The sequence below is a fragment of the Emys orbicularis genome, chromosome 2 (assembly GCF_028017835.1).
Source record: "Emys orbicularis isolate rEmyOrb1 chromosome 2, rEmyOrb1.hap1, whole genome shotgun sequence".
NCBI classification, from domain to species: Eukaryota; Metazoa; Chordata; order Testudines; family Emydidae; genus Emys; species Emys orbicularis.
The window spans coordinates 33,761,309-33,781,478 of NC_088684.1; positions in this window are offsets into that span (position 1 = coordinate 33,761,309).

Genomic DNA, 20,170 nt, shown 5'->3' on the forward strand with positions numbered 1-20,170 from the left:
TGATAAGGATAATATGCAGAAAATCGTCAATTGCTCAGCACTGTTAGGGCAAAGTAAGTGTAAGTAATCCAGATAATTGGCATAATCCTTGAGCTAGGATTTATAGCGTGATAACAAAAGTAACCATGTTTTTCCCCCTGCAACTTTTGCCTGCATTAAGAACAGTCTGAATGTCACATTGAAAAATTGGAAGGAAGTTTAAAGAATGTGAACTATATCATGAAGAAATATGTTATTTTGCATATACGATTTCCTTACAAAGTACACAGGAAAGCAGATTGTTAGGGTGTATAAAAATGGCATAAACATGTAGTTTACCTGGATGGATTCATTTTAAAATATCTTTGCATGTGCACACTTTAGCATTAATTATTTTAAATTGTTACTAGATCTTCATTTCTTCACTATATTATTTCACCTATTTTGTGAATAACTGAAGCAAGCCAGCTTTGCACTCTGCTTCAGCTATTACTATAAAAAGTATTCATCACAACATTATAGAAAATAAAGGAATAATTATAATTATGAATTGTAAATAGCATGTTTATATCTCTACAGTAAGAATAATGGCCATTTAATTTGTACATGCTGCGTTGACCCTATTCAATGCCCATGAATGCAAAAATACAACAGGATATAATATTAAACTAACTCTAGAAAGGTGCTACACATGTTACTTCCCATAAAAATGTGTCATATTAAGTAATTTCTGTTATACTAAAAATGTGGCTTTGGTGCAGGGTGAGCTGCATATTTCAAATATTGGAATATTAAGGCGCCTATAAGAAAAAAGAAAGTTTGTAGCAAAGAGGTTGGGTGGCATCCCACCTTAAAGCTATTATACTTTCCATTTAAAAACCTCTGTTGACATAATCCGATGGGGAAATCAATTTTGGAAATTTGTCTCTACATTCAATTCCTGCTTTGAGAAAAATAAAGAGGCTGATCCTACTCCAATTGAAATCAAATGTAAAATGTCCATTGATTGAAATGGGAATAAGATCAGACCCATTAAACATATGTGACTGGGGTTGTTTGTTTTTGTTTTATTTAAAAAAAAAGCTATTGTTGAAATCAGACAAAAACAACAATATAGTGGTTGTGGAGTTTCGTTTAGTTTTTTATAGATTTTTTTAAGGCAACATGAAAGAACAAGGAGCACCACAGGATTCTTTTGTAATTTTGATAGCTCAAAGTTTTCCAAGTAGGAAGGGCTTTGTTTTTATGCATCTGTATGATTTTTTTTAATAATCCTGCCCAAGGGGTTAATTTGTTGTGTTCTGTGGTTTAAATTACCCAACAATTTTTTGCTGAGCAGTTCTTCATAGTGCTGCTTTGTCTCTGTTTCCAGCAATCTTCGCAATGTGTGCAGTCGTCATTTGGGTGCAAAAATTGTGGTCTGCCTTCCTCTGTGTTCTCACAACTTTTTTTTTCCAGGTCTCTGAGTTAGGAATCCCATTTTGTAGATACTGTTGCAAAAGACAAAACATGTAAAAAAAAAAACAAAAGCATGATATATACTGTTTATTTATCTGGGTTTGAAAAAAAATGGGGACATGGGTTCCTATCCTTTATAATAAAACATTTTAAAAATATTTGCTGACTCTGTCCTTTGCTTTGTTTTGAGCATGCATTTTTGTGGTAGAATGATATGTCTTTTAACATAGTGACATCTCTCCCTCTCAATAATGTTCAAATGTTCAGACTGTTCTTATGCAGGAACCCTCACTAGTTTTTATGCACAAATGAATATCTTCTTACCTTTAAAATATGTATCTGGGTTTTATTTTACTCATTTTTCTTGGTTAAAATAATCAGGTTATATTTCACATTCTTAGTCTCACAAATACAACTTGCTTTCAAATTTTTTTAAAAAATTTAATCTTTCACATTCCATTGGCCAAGATACAAATTAAAGTGCACTGGTTGTTTCTCTTGCTCTTATGACTGTTTGTTCTTTAATCACCCATTGGTTCATGGTGTCCGGCAGTGGCAAATCTCAACTGATTTTTGTTCTCTACCCTCGAAATTCCTCTTGTTCCATTTGTATGCCTCTCAACAATTGAGGGACCAGTTTCAACTTCTCTTTGTAGTCCATTTATCCTCATTTTCCCAGGAACTTCATTTTAATTAGACTTGTTCATTGTACACATTCAGATCAACCAAGCTTTCTAAATCAATACAAAACCCATTGTGTAATAAATCCAGAAGACCACATTTTAGCCTTCAAACTAAAAATGCTGCAGTATGCAACTGAAGAGGCACAATGAATGGAAAAGGCTTTTATTTGGCTTTGATTTATATCAAAAGAGCAACTACCTTGAAAATGAGTAAGACTGCTTTTTAATAATAGCAACATCACTTCTGGTCTCGATTTCATCTTTTTTACTATCGGGGGTAGCCTTGTTAGTCTGTATCCACAAAAACAACAAGGAGTCCGGTGGCACCTTAAAGCCTAACAGATTTATTTGGGCATAAGCTTTTGTGGGTAAAAAACCCCACTTCTTCAGATGCATGGAGTGAAAATTACAGATGCAGGCATTATATACTGACACATAAAGAGAAGGGAATTACCTCACAAGTGGAGAACCAGTGTTGACAGGGCCAATTCGATCAGGGTGGATGTAGTCCACTCCCAATAATTGATGAGGAGGTGTCAATTCCAGGAGAGGCAAAGCTGCTTTTGTAGTGAGCCAGCCACTCCCAGTCCCTGCTCAAGCCCAAATTAATGGTGTTAAATTTGCAAATGAATTTTAGTTCTGCAGTTTCTCTTTGAAGTCTGTTTCTGAAGTTTTTTTGTTCAAGTATGGCTACTTTTAAATCTGTTATAGAATGTCCAGGAAGATTGAAATGTTCTCCTACTGGCTTTTGTATGTTACCATTCCTGATGTCCGATTTGTGTCCATTTATTCTTTTACATAGAGACTGTCCGGTTTGGCCAATGTACATGGCAGAGGGGCATTGCTGACACATGATGGCATATATCACATTAGTAGATGTGCAGGTGAATGAGTCCCTGATGGTGTGGCTGATGTGGTTGGGTCCTCTGATGGTGTCGCTAGAGTAGATATGGGGACAGAGTAGGCAACGAGGTTTGTTACAGGGATTGGTTCCTGGGTTAGTGTTTCTGTGGTGTGGTGTGTAGTTGTTGGTGAGTATTTGCTTCAGGTTGGGGGGTTGTCTGTAAGCAAGGACTGGCCTGCCTCCCAAGGTCTGTGAGAGTGAGGGATCATTTTCCAGGATAGGTTGTAGATCGTTGATGACGAGCTAAAGAGGTTTTAGCTGGGGGCTGTATGTGATGGCCAGTGACGTTCTGTTATTTTCCTTGTTGGGCCTGTCCTGTAGTAGGTGACTTCTGGGTACTCGTCTGGCTCTGTCAATCTGTTTCCTCATTTCTCCAGATGGATACAGTAGTTTTAAGAATGCTTCATAAAGATCTTGTAAGTGTTTTTACTTTTTACTGTGACAAATACACAGAGGGCAGATAAATTAGGAGAGGTGTATTTCACACCAGTCAAATCTGAAATGATTTCTAATTCTGTCTAGCACATCACCGGATTGTTGTGTTACATCAACTCTTCTGCTATTATCCAGCATTCAAGAATTCAGAAATATACATCCTTAATTGATGAAAATATGGAGAACTCAGTCATTTGCTAAAAAAGAGATTCAACATAAAAAACCAGATAGTGGAGAACATCTACTTTTTAAAAAACAAGCATATAATAGATCAAGGTATTGGGGAGATATTGGGAGGGAGTGGCTGGCTCAGGAAATTGATAATGAGATATGGAGCCTTTTACGATGAGGACACCAGTATGATTCCAGCCCAGATGACTATTGATCAAGTCTGTATTAATCAATAGCCTATATGAAAAGAGTTGGCAGTTTCCATCTAGTTTCTAACAGAATGTTTCTAACACACCCTCTTAATCCACCTCTTTGTTGGTGGAGCATAGGATTGAATGGTCACAGAGACTGGTCTAACCATTAGCCACAGACAGGGGACCTCCTAGGACAAGACTGCAGCAAACTGGGAGGGAGACATGACAAATCCTGCTCAGTATATGAAACCAAATGAAGAACAACTCAAATATCATGGAGGAGTTTTTAGTTGTTTTATTTTTGGAGGAAGTAACATTTTTAACTCAAAAACCCAATGGACAATTTCAATAAGGACTGCATTTTTTTTTTGAGCAAATATGTGTCTATCTTCAAGCTAAGATGGCTTCAGCATCAACCACTTGAGAAAATGCATGGTGTTTGGATATGAAAAATGCTATTTAATAATATACCGTGAAATTACAGAAGTTGGGAATGAAACAGCAAAATTCTTCATGAAAAATGTTGTGTACCTAAAAGTTTCAGGTTTGCGTGCTACGGAACATTCTCCCACTGACTGAAGTGCATCTGGTTTGTGGAGAATAGAGCTTGTGACGCTGCACCCCATATTCTTCACAGAGATATTGTTATGATTATGACATAATTATAATGTATTTTATGCAAGATAAGTCATGTGAGGTGTCATTGGAAAGGTTATGATTTACTAAATATGATTGTCCTATTTGTATGAATGTATCATTTTTGTATCTGAAGTTAGGAATATTAACTATATATTTGTATTACAAATGTGTTTATACCTGGGGAACGCTCCTTAGGCAAAAGGCTCTCGGTCTAGATGGCTGGCTGGAAAGGGCCCATTCATATTAATGAGCCATTAGGAGAAAACAATAGGCCTTAGGAGAAGCTTATCTCCCACCTGGGAGACTCTGCAGACAGCCTCCAACTCATGGTTGCTGTGACACTACAGGGACATGTGACCAGGTCACCTGGTGCTGGACTCCATCTTGGGATACCAGTGTTTTTCCAGACTGGTATCAGAGGGCATGGGCAAAGAAAGAAAAGGATGGTGAGACTGAAAAAGAATGTGGAGGAAAGACTGAGGTGAGAGCACAGGAACACAAAGAGAAGAAGGGGAAAGACAATGAAGAGAGAGATGAAGGAAGCAGAGCAAATAATTTGTAGGAAGATGAAAATCAACATGTCTTTGAAGAGATTAAATGAAATGGTCTTGGATTAAAAAATAATCTGAAAATTTCACACTAGAAAAATCAGAGAAAATAGTATTAAAGGAAGAGGGATAAAAGATATTTCAAGACAATGAAAATTAAGAAAAGGAACAAAGAACAAAAAGAAGGGAGACAATTTTATTGTTATTTTATACAAGTGTTGTGCCAAAATGTTAGAATATGATACAATAAACATAGTGTTACACATGATGGGCCAGAACCTGTAGCGGCATGCAAGCAGCTTGATTACATATGGACTGCAGATCTGGTCCAATATTATTAAATTAAATTCACATACCCATAAGCATGTCTGGAGAGCCTGTAGTTTTGGAGGATCTGCCTCTATTTAGCCTGAATAATTTCCCTTTTGCATGGTTAGATTAAAATTGTTTTATATCTGTAATCATTATCGGGTAGTTAGACAATATATGAATGCAACACGATAGCATTTTTAATTTATTCTTCTTATTTAATACTTCTAGTGCAAAGTAGATGCCGACTGTGTTTTACATCTTGCAAAATATAAAACAAAGCCCAGAGAAGTGGCCCCTTCCTTGTGGAACCGTTGGTGACATTGTCTGGGAGAAACAGTCTATTCTCTTAATATGAGACAAGAATCTGTCAGTCAGATAAATCAGCTTTAGATAATATTTATTCTTCCACTAAAAGACATGGATCTCCACCCCTGCACAGCCCCCTCATGCTTATACTTAGAATCACTATCTGCTCTCAAGGAAACTACAAATCTCAGATCTGTTCCCATTCAGATGCATCACTGAACTGCAGGTTTATTTTCTTTTGGGTAATGGAGCAGAACTCCCTGGCGTATATTTTGCTTTTACATTTTTGAAGCAAAATTCTTTACTTTATTTTCATTTATAGTTTTCTGCTTTAGAGTTCACCTTCCACCCACCAGTGATTATTATTTGATTCCTCTTCTGAGAGCCTCACCCAACACAATTAGTACTGTGAAGTCTTTGGGAAAAATTCTCCCTTCTAGGGCTATGTCTACACTTCGCACCTTTTAGTGACACAGATGTGCCGCTACCGCTGTGCCTGTAAAAAGCATGCAGTGTAGCCACTCTTTGTTGGCAGGAGAGAGCTCTCCTGCCAACAAAAAAATTCCACCCCCCAACAAGAGGTGGTAGCTTTACTGACTTTTTTGAGAGCTCTCCCGCTGACAAAGCGCTGTTCACAGCGGTGTTTTTCAATGGTAAAACTTTTGTCGTTGAGGTGTGTGTGTTTTTTCACACCCCGGAATGACAAAAGTTTTACCGACAAAAATCCAGTGTAGACAAAGCAAAAGTCATATAGTGGTTCTTGACTCCAATACGTTGCTCTCCCTTCATGCCTGCAGCTCTCACGGTGGGAAAAGCACCAAAGCACCACACATTCCTTATTGTCCCTTCTGTACCCTTCATTTTGACTTCTGGGGGGGTTATTCTGCCATAAAAATTCACTCCTGAGACAAACACGGTCCCAGGGCCTGTTTTACATCAAAGCTGCACTTTGAGCAGCTCCAGTGTGAGTGGCTCAATGTGGTTTTAAAGTCATCTTTGTGCTCCTCGATCCTGGGGTCAACTGGGGCCCAGCCACCCTCCACGAAATGCAAATCAGCTTCATGGGTACTTACTTGGTACTAGCTGCCCATGTTCTCCAGAAGCTATCACAACAGCTAGGGACCATAGGAGCATAGGTGCATCCTGGCTATGCCCCCTTGCTCCTGGGAAAGCTCCATGCACAAGGGTCTGGGAATAATATGGTTTAGAAGCCACCTGAGTGGCCCTTTGCCAGCAGAGGATTCTGCTGCACAGGAGGAAATGGTCCACTTGCCAGCTAAGCTGGCTTTAGGGCTTTGTGCCCCTGGAGCAGCTCAAAGCAGCCTTAAGGGTGCTTAGACTCTGGCCCTTAGTCTGCCAGGTCTCTTGGCAGGGCCGGCTCCAGGGTTTTTGCCGCCCCAAGCGGCGGGGGGGGAAAAAAAAGCCGCCATCGTGATCGGCGGCAGCTCCACTGCGCCACTTTCTTCTTCAGCAGCAATTCGGCAGCAGGTCCTTCCCTCCGAGAGGGACCGAAGGACCCGCCACCGAATTGCCGCCGAAGAGCCCCATGTGCCACCCGTTCCCCTTGGCCGCCCCAAGCACTTGCTTGCTGGGCTGGTGCCGGCCCTGTCTCTTGGGAATCAGAGATCTAAGGTGACACAACTGTATTTTATTTATTTTTTAATAGTTACAACTCTGTTAGCTGAAGAACACCATACAGAAGGATTGTGTTTGTTGCTTTATCAAAATATAGGTACATATGTAAAATAGAAAGCAACTGCCAGTTTCCTGAATGCTAAGGGGAAGCAATGACCATTTATACCAACAGAGCATCTGGCCTCAAGCCTTTTGCAGAATCTGCCTATTAAGTGGCAATGTGATCTCTTGCCACTGGAGCTTTGGGGAAAACAACGAATTCCCTACAATATGTAAAAAAATTAGTTGACATCATGTTGAGATTGAGTATCAGAGGGGTAGCCGTGTTAGTCTGAATCTGTAAAAAGCAACAGAGGGTCCTGTGGCACCTTTAAGACTAACAGAAGTATTGGGAGCATAAGCTTTCGTGGGTAAGAACCTCACTTCTTGCATCTGAAGAAGTGAGGTTCTTACCCACGAAAGCTTATGCTCCCATTACTTCTGTTAGGCTTAAAGGTGCCACAGGACCCTCTGTTGCTTTTATATTGAGATTGGTTTGCTAGCAAAGAACATTGTATTGCCACAATGAAGACACAGAAATGTACTTATGTATGTCAGATGGTTGCAGTTTTATTACAAGAGAATCAATAAGTAGCAGGCAACTATGGCACCATTACCCCCCACTGTTTGAAACAGGAAAACTCAGATTACACTGGCATCTCTCCTGACACCTCTGTCTCATCACAGGCTACCTGTGAGCTGTCCCAAAGACCCAAACCACAGAACCTGATTCCATTTAATGTAACCCAGCATAGAGGGGACCAGACCCTGCACAAAGCCAGTACCAAGATCCAGAGAACACAAAGATGAATTTTAAACCACTGTTGTACTTACACCACTGTTCAGCTCAGCCGGCCTACAAGATATCGCTCTACAAGTTGAGATGCTTGGAAACAGACATTTCTTCCATTTCAAATAAACTGAAATACACAGTGAATAAACCATGTTAAATAATGGTGTGGAAGTGGGAGTGGGTGGGTGTGTATATATATATATATATTCATCTTATGATCAAGCAAGAAGTTTAAGTTAACCAGGATCCACAATCCACTCTGAAATATATTACATTCCTTATCCTTGATGTTTTTGACATTTGCTGCCATCTGTAGTTCAATATTAAGGTTTTACAAGGTTTAGATTGAACACCAAAGAGGCTGAGCTGGAATGAAGGAATGCTGATCTAAAAAAACCTAAAGAGACTGATAAGGCCAGGATTTTCAAACATGAATGCCCAAAGTTGTCTATAGTTAGGTACCTAAATAAGTGCTTTCAGTTTTAAATATACTAAGCTCCCATCGACTTCATCTTACTTCAAATGTATTAAAAATACAATGGTATTGTAAGAGTATGGACTTTCCGAAAGAGGCATACAGATGTGTATTCCAGAAAGTACAGGTGCTGGTGTAAAGACAGGCACTCAAATCAATATTTTGCAGATACTGGCAATGTCCTCATTCTGTATTTTGTGTTTTCAGAGTTTGAGGCAAACATGCGCTGTCACGTGCATGCATGAAAGCAGGAAGCCAACACCTTTAAAAGGTAAGGTTGTATCTAATAAACGTTGAACAGACCCGGAGTAAGCAAATGCAACACACATGAGGAAGCTTAAGAAGGGTGCAGAAGGAGAAGAGAAAGGCAAGATGGTGGAGGCATGCTATATTTTGTGAGTGCTATTAAATCAGATTTAAAAACTAACTACATTAAAGGAATGTTCAGGTTACAAAGTCAAGCATTCAAAAAATGCAAGAATGCAGGTTGCCCTTGCCCCCTTAGTTCAGTTCCCCGGTGCATAATGCATTATGATACAGTCTTTAATTACACGATCCCAAATTGTTTCTTCCACAGGGTCCCTGAATCATTCAGTGCCCAAAGGTCAGACTGAAATACTAATTTTGAATTGTGGAGAACATTTAACACCCTAAGAATACATCCCTATCTGTCAAAGTGAAAAAGGATCCATCTGTTCTGAGATCTATATTTACTCTTGAAAACATTAATAAATCAATTAGAAATATAAAAGTACAATTTCTTTTCCAATTGCAAACACATTTTTTCCTCTTTGTGGCACCTGAGCAACGTTTGTTATAAGATAAGGCCCTGGTTCAAATTAATAACTGCAGAACAGCCAAAGCTGCTAATCCTGTTGCTATACGCAAGCTATCGAGTTTCTTTGACCTCTCACTTTCCACTGTACCAACCACAGTTGCATAGCAGTTAGGATTCAGAGGCCACAAGACCATAGATAACCTTTAGACTCTACTGGGACTCTACATACAATTAATTTCTTAAAGGAACTAGTGGTGAATCAATATTTAGAGAGCTGAAGAAATCCAGTCATTCGTGGTATTTTTTTTTCCATTTTCAGTTTTAAAAGCCATGAACTTAGAAGCTCTGAACAAATAAAAACGAACAGCAATGAAGACAAAAGCAGAAACACATCACTTATTCTCATGTCCTATAACCCAGCAGGTGAGCACTATGGGCACAATTTACCCATCACTGCCTCTGGGGTATCTAGGCTGCACATACAGCTTCATTCAATTTCATCCATACAGTAGTGAGCACCTGGTCCTGAATAATAGTATACTTCAGCTAAGGTCCCAGTTTAAATTGCTTGTTTGTAAAGAAAATGACAATCATGTACCATGTATCCCAGCAGGAATGTTGCTTTTAGAACAGTCAGTACTTTTAGAGGAAGGATCATCTTCTTATTAAAGCAGTGAACCAGGGATCAGGAGGTTTGGATTCAATACCCAGCTGTACCAGAGACTTCCTGTGCGACCTGGGACAAGTCACCTAAGCGCTCTGTGCCTGAGTTCTCTGTCTGTCAAAATAGGGATAATAATACATACTTCCTCCCATTCTTTGACTACTCTGTCTATTTGGACAAAGTTCTTTGGGGCATGGAGTGTCTCTTCCTGTGTGTTGGTTCAGTACCTAGCACAATGGGGGTCCTGATCTTGGCTGGAGCCAATAAGCACTACCAAAATACAAGCTAATAATAACCAAAGCATCGAATTCCATGTTTCAAACCTGAACCTGGGGAAGGCATTAACTTCATTTCTTTTTAGTGCCTCTGAAAGCAAAAGTGAAGAGGTTTATCACACCGACATGCCCCACCTTTAATTACAGAGCCAATTTTAGTGTCTGTTGATTCCCTCATCACGCACAGACTACAGAAAAAAATAATGTTCATGACTGCAGCCTTCTGCTTCCCTTGCAGGCATTGTCAGATCAGATGGGAAGGAATATTAGCTGGAACATAACAAATATGTCAAAACACTGAATGGATTATCAAATAAATCTAATTTGTAAAAGTGATCTTTAGTACTCAGTCAGTGAATTATGAGATTAGTGTCACAGACGAGTTAAACTTAGTATCCCACCAGGAAATATTATGTTACGCCATTTATTCCAAAGTGTTTATCTCCAGCAAGTTATCAGAAACAATGATTACGCAACAGATGTTGCTAATGCTAATTCAAACAACAATCTGCCAAAATGTATGCACTTTACAGTACTATGAAATGAACCCCAATGACAAGACTTAAACATTTCACCCTCCTCCCTTAAAAAAGGCTATATTCTGGAGGGAAGCATTTCAAACACCACTGTCTTTGCTTGTTTATATTTGTCTACACTAAATTCAAGCTTTGCTGGTTTGGTGGTGGTGGTGGTGAATGTTTTAAATAATTTATTAGGGCCTGATCCTAAAAGTAGCAACCTACCAACTTTGAAAGCCATTAATATTGCACCCAACACACAACCCTATAGCAGGGTAAATTTCACCCAATAATTTTGCAAACTTTCTGAATCTCGCTTCACATGGGACCTGAAAATTCCTTCACATGGGAAATAAACAAACAGTTGGCCTGGAGGAATAGCTCAGTGGTTTGAGCATTGGCCTGTTAAACCCAGGGTTGTGAGTTCAATCCTTGAAGGGGCTGCTTAGGAATCTGGGTCAAAATCAGTACTGGTCCTGCTAGTGAAGGCAGGGGGCTGGACTCAATGACCTTTCAGGAACCCTTCCAGTTCTATGAGATAGAAAGGTATGTCTACACTACATACCTTACACTGGCGCTGCTGTAAGGTACACAATGTAGCCACTCTTTGTCAGCAGGAGAGAGCTCTCTTGCTGACAAAATAAACCCATCCCCAATGAGGGGCAGGAGAGTGTCTCCCACCAACAAAGCGCTGGCCACAGCGGTGCTTTTCATCGGTAAAACTTTTATTGGTCCCAGGGGGTGGAGGTTCACACCCCTGACCGACAAAAGTTTTACTGATGAAAGTGCAGTGTCAACATAGCCTAAATTTTGCGAAGTTGAGGGTCAGAACATTATCAGATCCATTACAGCCTTTGGTGCCAAAGGTGAGTAGGTGCAACTTATTGCAGCAGGGACCAACCAGCCCCAAGATCAGGAAGCTACAAAGACAGCGTAAACCACCGTAAACCATCTGTGATTGCAGAGCCATTGGCCATTATCTTTGAAAACTCATGGCGATCGGGGGAGGTCCCCGGATGACTGGAAAAAGACTAATGTAGTGCCCATCTTTAAAAAAGGGAAGGAGGAGGATCCGGGGAACTACAGGCCAGTCAGCCTCACCTCAATCCCTGGAAAAATCATGGAGCAGGTCCTCAAGGAATCAATTCTGAAGCACTTAGAGGAGAGGAAAGTGATCAGGAACAGTCAGCATGGATTCACCAAGGGCACTGGGTCTGTGGATGAGGGGAAAGCAGTGGATGTGTTATTCCTTGACTTTAGCAAAGCTTTTGATATGGTCTCCCACAGTATTCTTGCCAGTAAGTTAAAGAAGTATGGGCTGGATGAATGGACTATAAGGTGGATAGAAAGCTGGCTAGATTGTCGGGCTCAACGGGTAGTGATCAATGACTCCATGTCTAGTTGGCAGCCGGTTTCAAGCAGAGTGCCCCAAGGGTCGGTCCTGGGGCCGGTTTTGTTCAATAACTTCATTAATGATCTGGAGGATGGCGTGGACTGCACTCTCAGCAAGTTTGCAGATGACACTAAACTGGGAGGAGTGGTAGATATGCTGGAGGGTAGGGATAGGATACAGAGGGACCTAGACAAATTAGAGGATTGGGCCAAAAGAAACCTGATGAGGTTCAACAAGGACAAGTGCAGAGTCCTGCACTTAGGATGGAAGAATCCCATTCACTCTTACAGACTAGGGACCGAGTGGCTAGGCAGCAGTTCTGCAGAAAAGGACCTAGGGGTTACAGTGGACGAAAAGCTGGATATGAGTCAACAGTGTGCCCTTGTTGACAAGAAGGCTAATGGCATTTTGGGCTGTATAAGTAGGGGCATTGCCAGCAGATCGAGGGACGTGATTGTTCCCCTCTATTCGACATTGGTGAGGCCTCACCTGGAGTACTGTGTCCAGTTTTGGGCCCCACACTACAAGAAGGATGTGGAAAAATTGGAAAGAGTCCAGCGGAGGGCAACAAAAATTATAAGGGGGCTGGAGCATATGATTTATGAGGAGAGGCTGAGGGAACTGGGATTGTTTAGTCTGCAGAAGAGAAGAATGAGGGGGGATTTGATAGCTGCTTTCAGTTACCTGAAAGGAGGTTCCAAAGAGGATGGATCTAAACTGTTCTCAGTGGTACCAGATGACAGAACAAGGACTAATGGTCTCAAGTTGCAGTGGGGGAGGTTTAGGTTGGATATTAGGAAAAACTTTTTCACTAGGAGGGTGGTGAAGCACTGGAATGTGTTACCTAAGGAGGTGGGGGAATCTCCCTCCTTAGAGGTTTTTAAGGCCAGGCTTGACAAAGCCCTGGCTGGGATGATTTAGTTGGGATTAGGTCCTGCTTTGAGCAGGGGGTTGGACTAGATGACCTCCTGAGGTCCCTTCCAACCCTGATATTCTATGATTCTATGATTCCCCTCTTATCCTGAGCAGCGCACAGCTCAGTTGGACCAGAGGCTCCAAACTGAAATTGACAAACAACTCATCATGCAGCAGTGCAATTTCATAGTTTACTGAACCATTAAATGATCCAAATTATTTAATCTTAGTTCCCAAGGAAGCCACAATCTTTTTGCCAAAAGAAACTTGCTGCTGACTTGTACTCCTTAAATTAAATAATTTTCCTATATATGCCCAGGTGCGACACAGCAAACTGATGCAGTGACTCATTACTCCCCATTGCAAACAGAGCAGCATCTAATATAATCAACAGGGCAAAATTCCAAGATAGGACATGGAAGGGTCATGCAGCACCATGAGATTCATCTTGTGGAGTTTCTTACTAACTCTCCCTTCGATAAGAAGGGATGGGAAATAAGGGGCAGGATTTGGCATCTACCAGCTAATAAGCGACTTATTTAACTGGTAATGATGGCCAATGATGGTGTGAAGAGAGTCCCATGCAGCAGCATGATGGTGACTGTGATATGGGTCATCAGGGTGGGTGAAAGGGAGGTTAAAGTGAGGCGAGCCTCAGAGCATTGAAGCTGCCATGTAATAGTAAAGATTTTTTTTAAAAACCCAGTGAGACTGTTTGGCTGATGGCCTGACCATTTTAGTGCAGGGAGAAAATCCTAAGGTTGATTGAGCAACAAGGCCTTTGTGGGCAAGTTCCCTGACCCAGTGACTGATACTAACTGGGCAGTTGCTTCTCTTACTGGTGGTTGAGTTGTCTGGTTTGTGTGCGCACACACACACACACACACACACACACACACACACACACACACACACACACACACACACACACACACACACACACACACACACACACAGAGTTAGGAGATGAAGCAGGAAATCTCCAAACACAGCAGGGGTCAGTTTACAATATGGAAAGGTTACGGTTGAAAACCAAAGTAGTCTAATTCTCTTTTCAGAATTCAGTACCTAATGCAGGATTATTTTCAATGACAGACACCATGGTGTCAAAGGACTGTGTCAGATTTCAGGCCTTTTCATAGTTTAAATTCCAGCGTTTAATCAAAGGTTAACTGAATCATTGCTGGTGGCAACCAACTACTTCGATATGCCATTATTGTGGGTGGCCTACAATCATGATACCATATTAGAGACATGATCTCCTATATACAAAACATATTTTCATGGGCTCCTTGTCCAGATACGTCTCTAGGTGTGTAAAATATATGTAAAAATAGACACATGGCACCTCTGAAAAGGGTGAACAAATCAGTTCTATCTGAAGCTCTTGTTTAACTCCTTCACCCTTTTAGATGAGTAACCACTGTCTAATGTACAGTTTTGTTTTGATTTTTCAAATACTTATTGCTTTTAAATACAATAACATTAGAACAATCTACTTTTATCTAATCTACATTTTCTTACTCTCCCTATTAGCTGCAGGACAGCTCATTTTTAAGGTTACAAAGGAACACCACAGCCTCTTGAATTTCAGTCATTCCTTGGTTGCAGGCTAGTCAAATACAACGAAAGTAATCAAAGAGGAGGACTAAATGGACAATAATTACTTTTGCTTTTCTTGAAAACATATGACTTCTCGATTCTAGTAAATGCTACATTTGTGGTAACCAATCTCTGTAAAAGGGTGATAAAAATGACTGCAATGTCCCAAAGGTATTTCCCAACTAGAAATAACATTCTAACCAGTATTTTAGGGGGCAGGGGTTTCATCCTTTATTTCAGCATTAGCTAAAATTAGCTGTCTCAAGTTTTATTTGTTTTCATTGAAGTTTCATCTTTTTTGGTTAGCTTTATCCAGAAAGATGCTGTTTTGGGGCAAGTCCATGCTATCACACCTTATATGGTTTCAACTTCCTGTTCTTTAGCTTGCCTTTTATATAAAATAATTTTCATCAGACATTACTTTTGTTTATAAAGGTCCCTATTCAGGAAAATACTTATTAGAGCTGATTGAAAAATTTTCACTGAAAAAAAATTAAGTAAAAAAATGTCTTTTTGACTCGACTGAAATTTTCCACAAGGAAGTGTTTTGGTTTTCAACAACCAAAAATCAAAATGTCACAGTTTATGACACGTTTATGACACATTTTCCATTTTGGGGATTTTGCTCTTTTTTAAATAAACAACCCCTTCACCGCATCAAAAAACAAATCCACCAAAAATTTCAATTCAAACAAAAATATTTTCTTTTCCTTCAAAATGTTTGTAAAATATAAAATATGTTTCCATCTATCTCTAGTGCTTAAATCCCGTTCACATACGTAAGTGTGTGAATTGGAACCAATGGATTCTGAACTCAATATCTTTGCAAGATTAGCAGGGCCGGCTCCAGGGTTTTGGCCGCCCCAAGCAGCCAAAAAAAAAAAAAAAAAAAGCCACGATCGCGATCTGCGGCGGCACTTCGGCGGGAGGTCCTTCGCTCCAAGCGGGAGTGAGGGACCGCCGCCGAATTGCCGCCGAACCTGGACCTGGTGGACCTGCCGCCCCTCTCCGGAGTGGCCCTGAAGATTAGGGTACTAGCTAACAGCACAGTTTTGGTTGTCATTATGTAAACATGGAGTGTTGAATTAAGCACAGCAAGGCTTTCCTAGTGTTTTCTGAACACAACAAGAACATGGTGAAAATCACAAGGAAAAAAGCATCGGATTATATGGGGTGCAAAATTATGGGGGGTGATTACTTGTCCATATCAGATTGACAGTAATATTGCATTGTGTGTATTTTTATTACATACAAAGTAAAAGATTATGAGAATGAGTATTTTCCCTATATTCATTCAATAACAGGCTATGGTTTGTAATAACAGGATATGGCTGGTTACTGGGAGATATATGAGAAATGGGGAGGGATCATCCTTCAAATCTATTCTAGCCAAATGCCTGGAGTAGGAAAGACTGAGGGGCTATGTTAGAGTGGGGCAAAGAACTGATTTTTAGGTTTAGAAAATGGGGAAAAAAACTAGTTTGAGTCAAACTATTTTCAGTGAATTGAAAGAGTCTGTTTTGAGCCTGTTCCATAGCAGGGATTCAAATGTGAGTGTCACACATCCCAGTTGAGTGCCCTAACCACTGGGCTAAACGAGGGCCCCACCATCTCTTCCTCTGGCCATTTTCTGAATGGCAGAAACTATTTTTGTGAAATTCATGAAGAGTTTCAAGTCAACCAAACTGGCATTTTTCAGTGAATAAATTATTTCGCAAAATTTTTTGTCCAACTCTAAGCTAGGTAACATCAGACTTTCTTGTGATACCTCCCTCTAGCTATTGTCCCGGCCCTCTTTTCAAAGACCCACCTTCATGCACTGCCAGCCAGGAAGCCCACGTGCATGGAATTTGATCTGTGCAGGGAGAGTACAATCTCGCTATGGCCTCCTGAAGCAATGCCCCTTTGTGCCATGAAACCAAAGGATTCATCCCATAAACAAAGTTTCAATGTTTAGTATTGTCAAGACAACACACACTAGATTCCTCACTAAACTTGTTACAATATAGAGTGCAAATATAGGCTCCCAATCCTGAAGGTGTTTATAAGGCAATATGGTGTGTGTAAGCCCCAGAAGGACCAAGTCAATCTATCCTAAGGGAGTGAGGCCGGTGTTTTAGGGAGAGAAGAGGAGAAAGGGCCTATGTAAGACCTGTAGCTCATATGATCCAATATAGATATGAATCCCTGGGGGTATCCAAGGAATTAGTTTCAGTTCTGAAGAAGACTTGATATATACACGGTGCCATTTTCTGTTCTAAATAACAATTAAACCATTAAAGCTGAATAACTAAAGCCAAGTTTGTCTGGATTTCACACCACCACCACCCCGCTCCCGCTCCCGCTCCCCAGACCATAACATAGGCTAATTCATATAACAAAGTAAATCATCCAAAACTTCACTCATCAAAAAGACCTGATTTAAAATCTAATCCAAAAATTACATCTGCAATTTTAAGCAAAGCCGTGTTAGCTGAGAGATTAGATCTAATGTTTGACTGTCAGGAATTCAAGGCCTCCCCTTGTTCCAAGAACCATCTAAGCTGTGAATTTACTCTTCTTATTTGTCCAATATTTTAGTCTGCACTGGAAGTAATGAAATGTGTCAATAATGTGTTACTTTAGATTCCCTTCCTCAAAAATCTGGTTTCAATTCCATTTGGACTAACATCTACATCTAATAAGCTTAACTGTTTCAGTACATCCAGAGCCAAAAATGGGTCTGGTGCGAAATCAAAAATCTGGGGAACAATAAATCAATCAAAAAATGAGAATCATTAGAAGTCACATTTTCTACTCCAATGGTGTGGATTCTGCATGGACAATGAGCTGTACCCAGGTTCCACAGTCACAGAGGCTACTCACTATCCTGAGTAAGAAAATTCCCACTAGGCAGATGCATTGTCTTCCATCTTCTCTGGGTTAGTGCTATTTTGGTGCTCCCCACCTGCCATTTTGGGCAGGTGGAGCCTAGGGAAAAGATATCAAGGGAAGAGCAGAGCATTCTTGGTGCCTCTCTGACATCTCATAGAGGGGGCTGGTTTCCCCCATCAACTGAAAGTCATTCTGACAAGATAGGTGACAGAAAGGTAGGTCCCCCAGATAAAGATACTTTGATGGCAGTCAGATGAGAGGAGAAAGGTGTGAAGAGGGGGTTGAGAGCACTTGCAGGCATAGTTTGATTTCTATATGTGGGGGGGCAGCTCCAGTGAGGCCAATGGGTCTGTGAGGGGGGTGGAGGGGCGGGCAAATTCTGCGCCTGCCCAAGGCGTGCAGTTGGGGGGAGCAACATCCCCACAGCCGCCCCTCCTCCCCAACGGCCATGTTGGCATGTGCTTTAGCTCTGCCAGCAGGCCCAATCCTGCAAGATGCTGAGAATCCAAAACGCAAACAAAGTCTCTGACTCTCAGAGACTGACAAGATTAGTCAGATAATAACTTGGAAATCTCTCAAAATCAAAAGAATTTCAGAGGTGCACAAAGTTCTGTGCACCAGATGAGCTCTGCTTTAAGGCAGAGGCTGACACTTTACACATTCACCAATATCGGTTTAAGGAGTGTTTATGCGATCTGAATATCTATGCTGAATAACAACCATGCAAACCTTATATTTTTGGTCTGCCACTCCTGCAAACCACTCTGCACCTCTGCAGTAATAATATCCTCAAAGAATTCCAACCGGCTAAAGCATGATCTTCACTTCCTGAGAACATGTGGCTGGTCTCAATCAAGCTGTGGGCTTTTCCAAGTTTATCTCCATTTGATCTCCTGAAATACTTGCAACACTTTCCTCCCAAATTAGGTTAAATGGATTGATGTATAATTGCAGTCCCAGGGCCATTTTTTCAGAATGGGGTTATGCTAACCATGTTCCAGTCCTTGGGGATCTTGTCTGAACCAAACAAATTTGTGAAAATATCTGCTAAAGCTTCTCCAATTTCTACCCAACATCTTTTATCAGTCTTGGATGTATGTTGTTTGGCTTGTTGCCTTGTCAACTATAACATCCCCTAACTCTTTAATAATCATTGCCAAAGTTGATAGCACAGTCTTTAATTTTTTGTTTGATACCCATAGTAACACCATCTCCACTCTTGGCTTGTTCCCCCACCTTTTGCAGTTGGAATGGCAGATACAAAATAATAATTTTACACCTCAGCTGTTTCCTCAGGTTTCATTTTCAAACTCTATCTGCCTTCTTCATCATCTGGACCCATGGGAAGGAGGCCCTTGAGGAATTCCACCAGGATTTCAACAATTTCCACCCCACCATCAACCTTAGCCTGGACCAATATACAAAAGAGATCCACTTCCTGGACACTATAGTGCAAATAAGGTATGGTCACATAAACACCACCCTATACCAGAAACCGACTGACCGCTATATTTACCTACATGCCTCCAGATTTCATCTAGACCACATCACATGATCCATCGTCTACAGCCAAGCCCTAAGATACAACCGCATTTGCTCCAATCCCTCAGATAGAGACAAACACCTACAGGATCTCTATCAAGCATTCTTAAAACTACAATACCCACTTGGGGAAGTGAAGAAACGGATTGACAGAGCCAGAAGGGTACCCAGAAGTCACCTACTACAGGACAGGCCCAACAAAGAAAGTAACAGAACGCCACTAGCCATCACCTACAGCCCCCAACTAAAACCTCTCCAGGGCATCATCAAGGTTCTACAACTTACCCTGAAGGACGATCCCTCACTCTCACAGACTTTGGGAGACAGGCCAGTCCTCACTTACAGACAGCTCCCCAACCTGAAGCAAATACTCACCAGCAACTACACACCACACAACAGAAACACTGACCCAGGAACCAATCCCTGCAACAAACCCCGTTGCCAACTCTGTCTGCATATGCATTCAAGGGACACCATCATAGGACCTAACCACATCAGCCACACCATCAGGGGCTCGTTCACCTGAACATCTACCAATGTGAAACTGCAGAATTGGAATTAATTTGCAAACTTGACACCATCAAACTAGGCCTGAATAAAGACTGGGAGTGGCTGGGTCACTACAAAAAATAATTTTCCCTCTGTTGATACTCAACCTTCTTGTCAACTGTTGGGAATGAACCACATCCACCATGATTAAATTAGCCTCGTTAGCACTACAAAAAGTAATTTTCCCTCTGTTGATATTCACCCCTTCTTGTCAACTGTTGGGAATGGGCCACATCCACCATGATTAAATTGGCCTCGTTAGCACTACAAAAAGTAATTTTCCCTCTGTTGATATTCACCCCTTCTTGTCAACTGTTGGGAATGGGCCACATCCACCCTAATTGAATTGGCTTTGTTAGCACTGACCCCCCACTTGGTAAGGCAACTGCCATCTTTTCATGTGCTGTATATTTATACCTGCCTACTTTTTTTCACTCCAGGCATCTGATGAAATGGGTTATAGCTCACAAAAGCTTATGCCCAAATAAA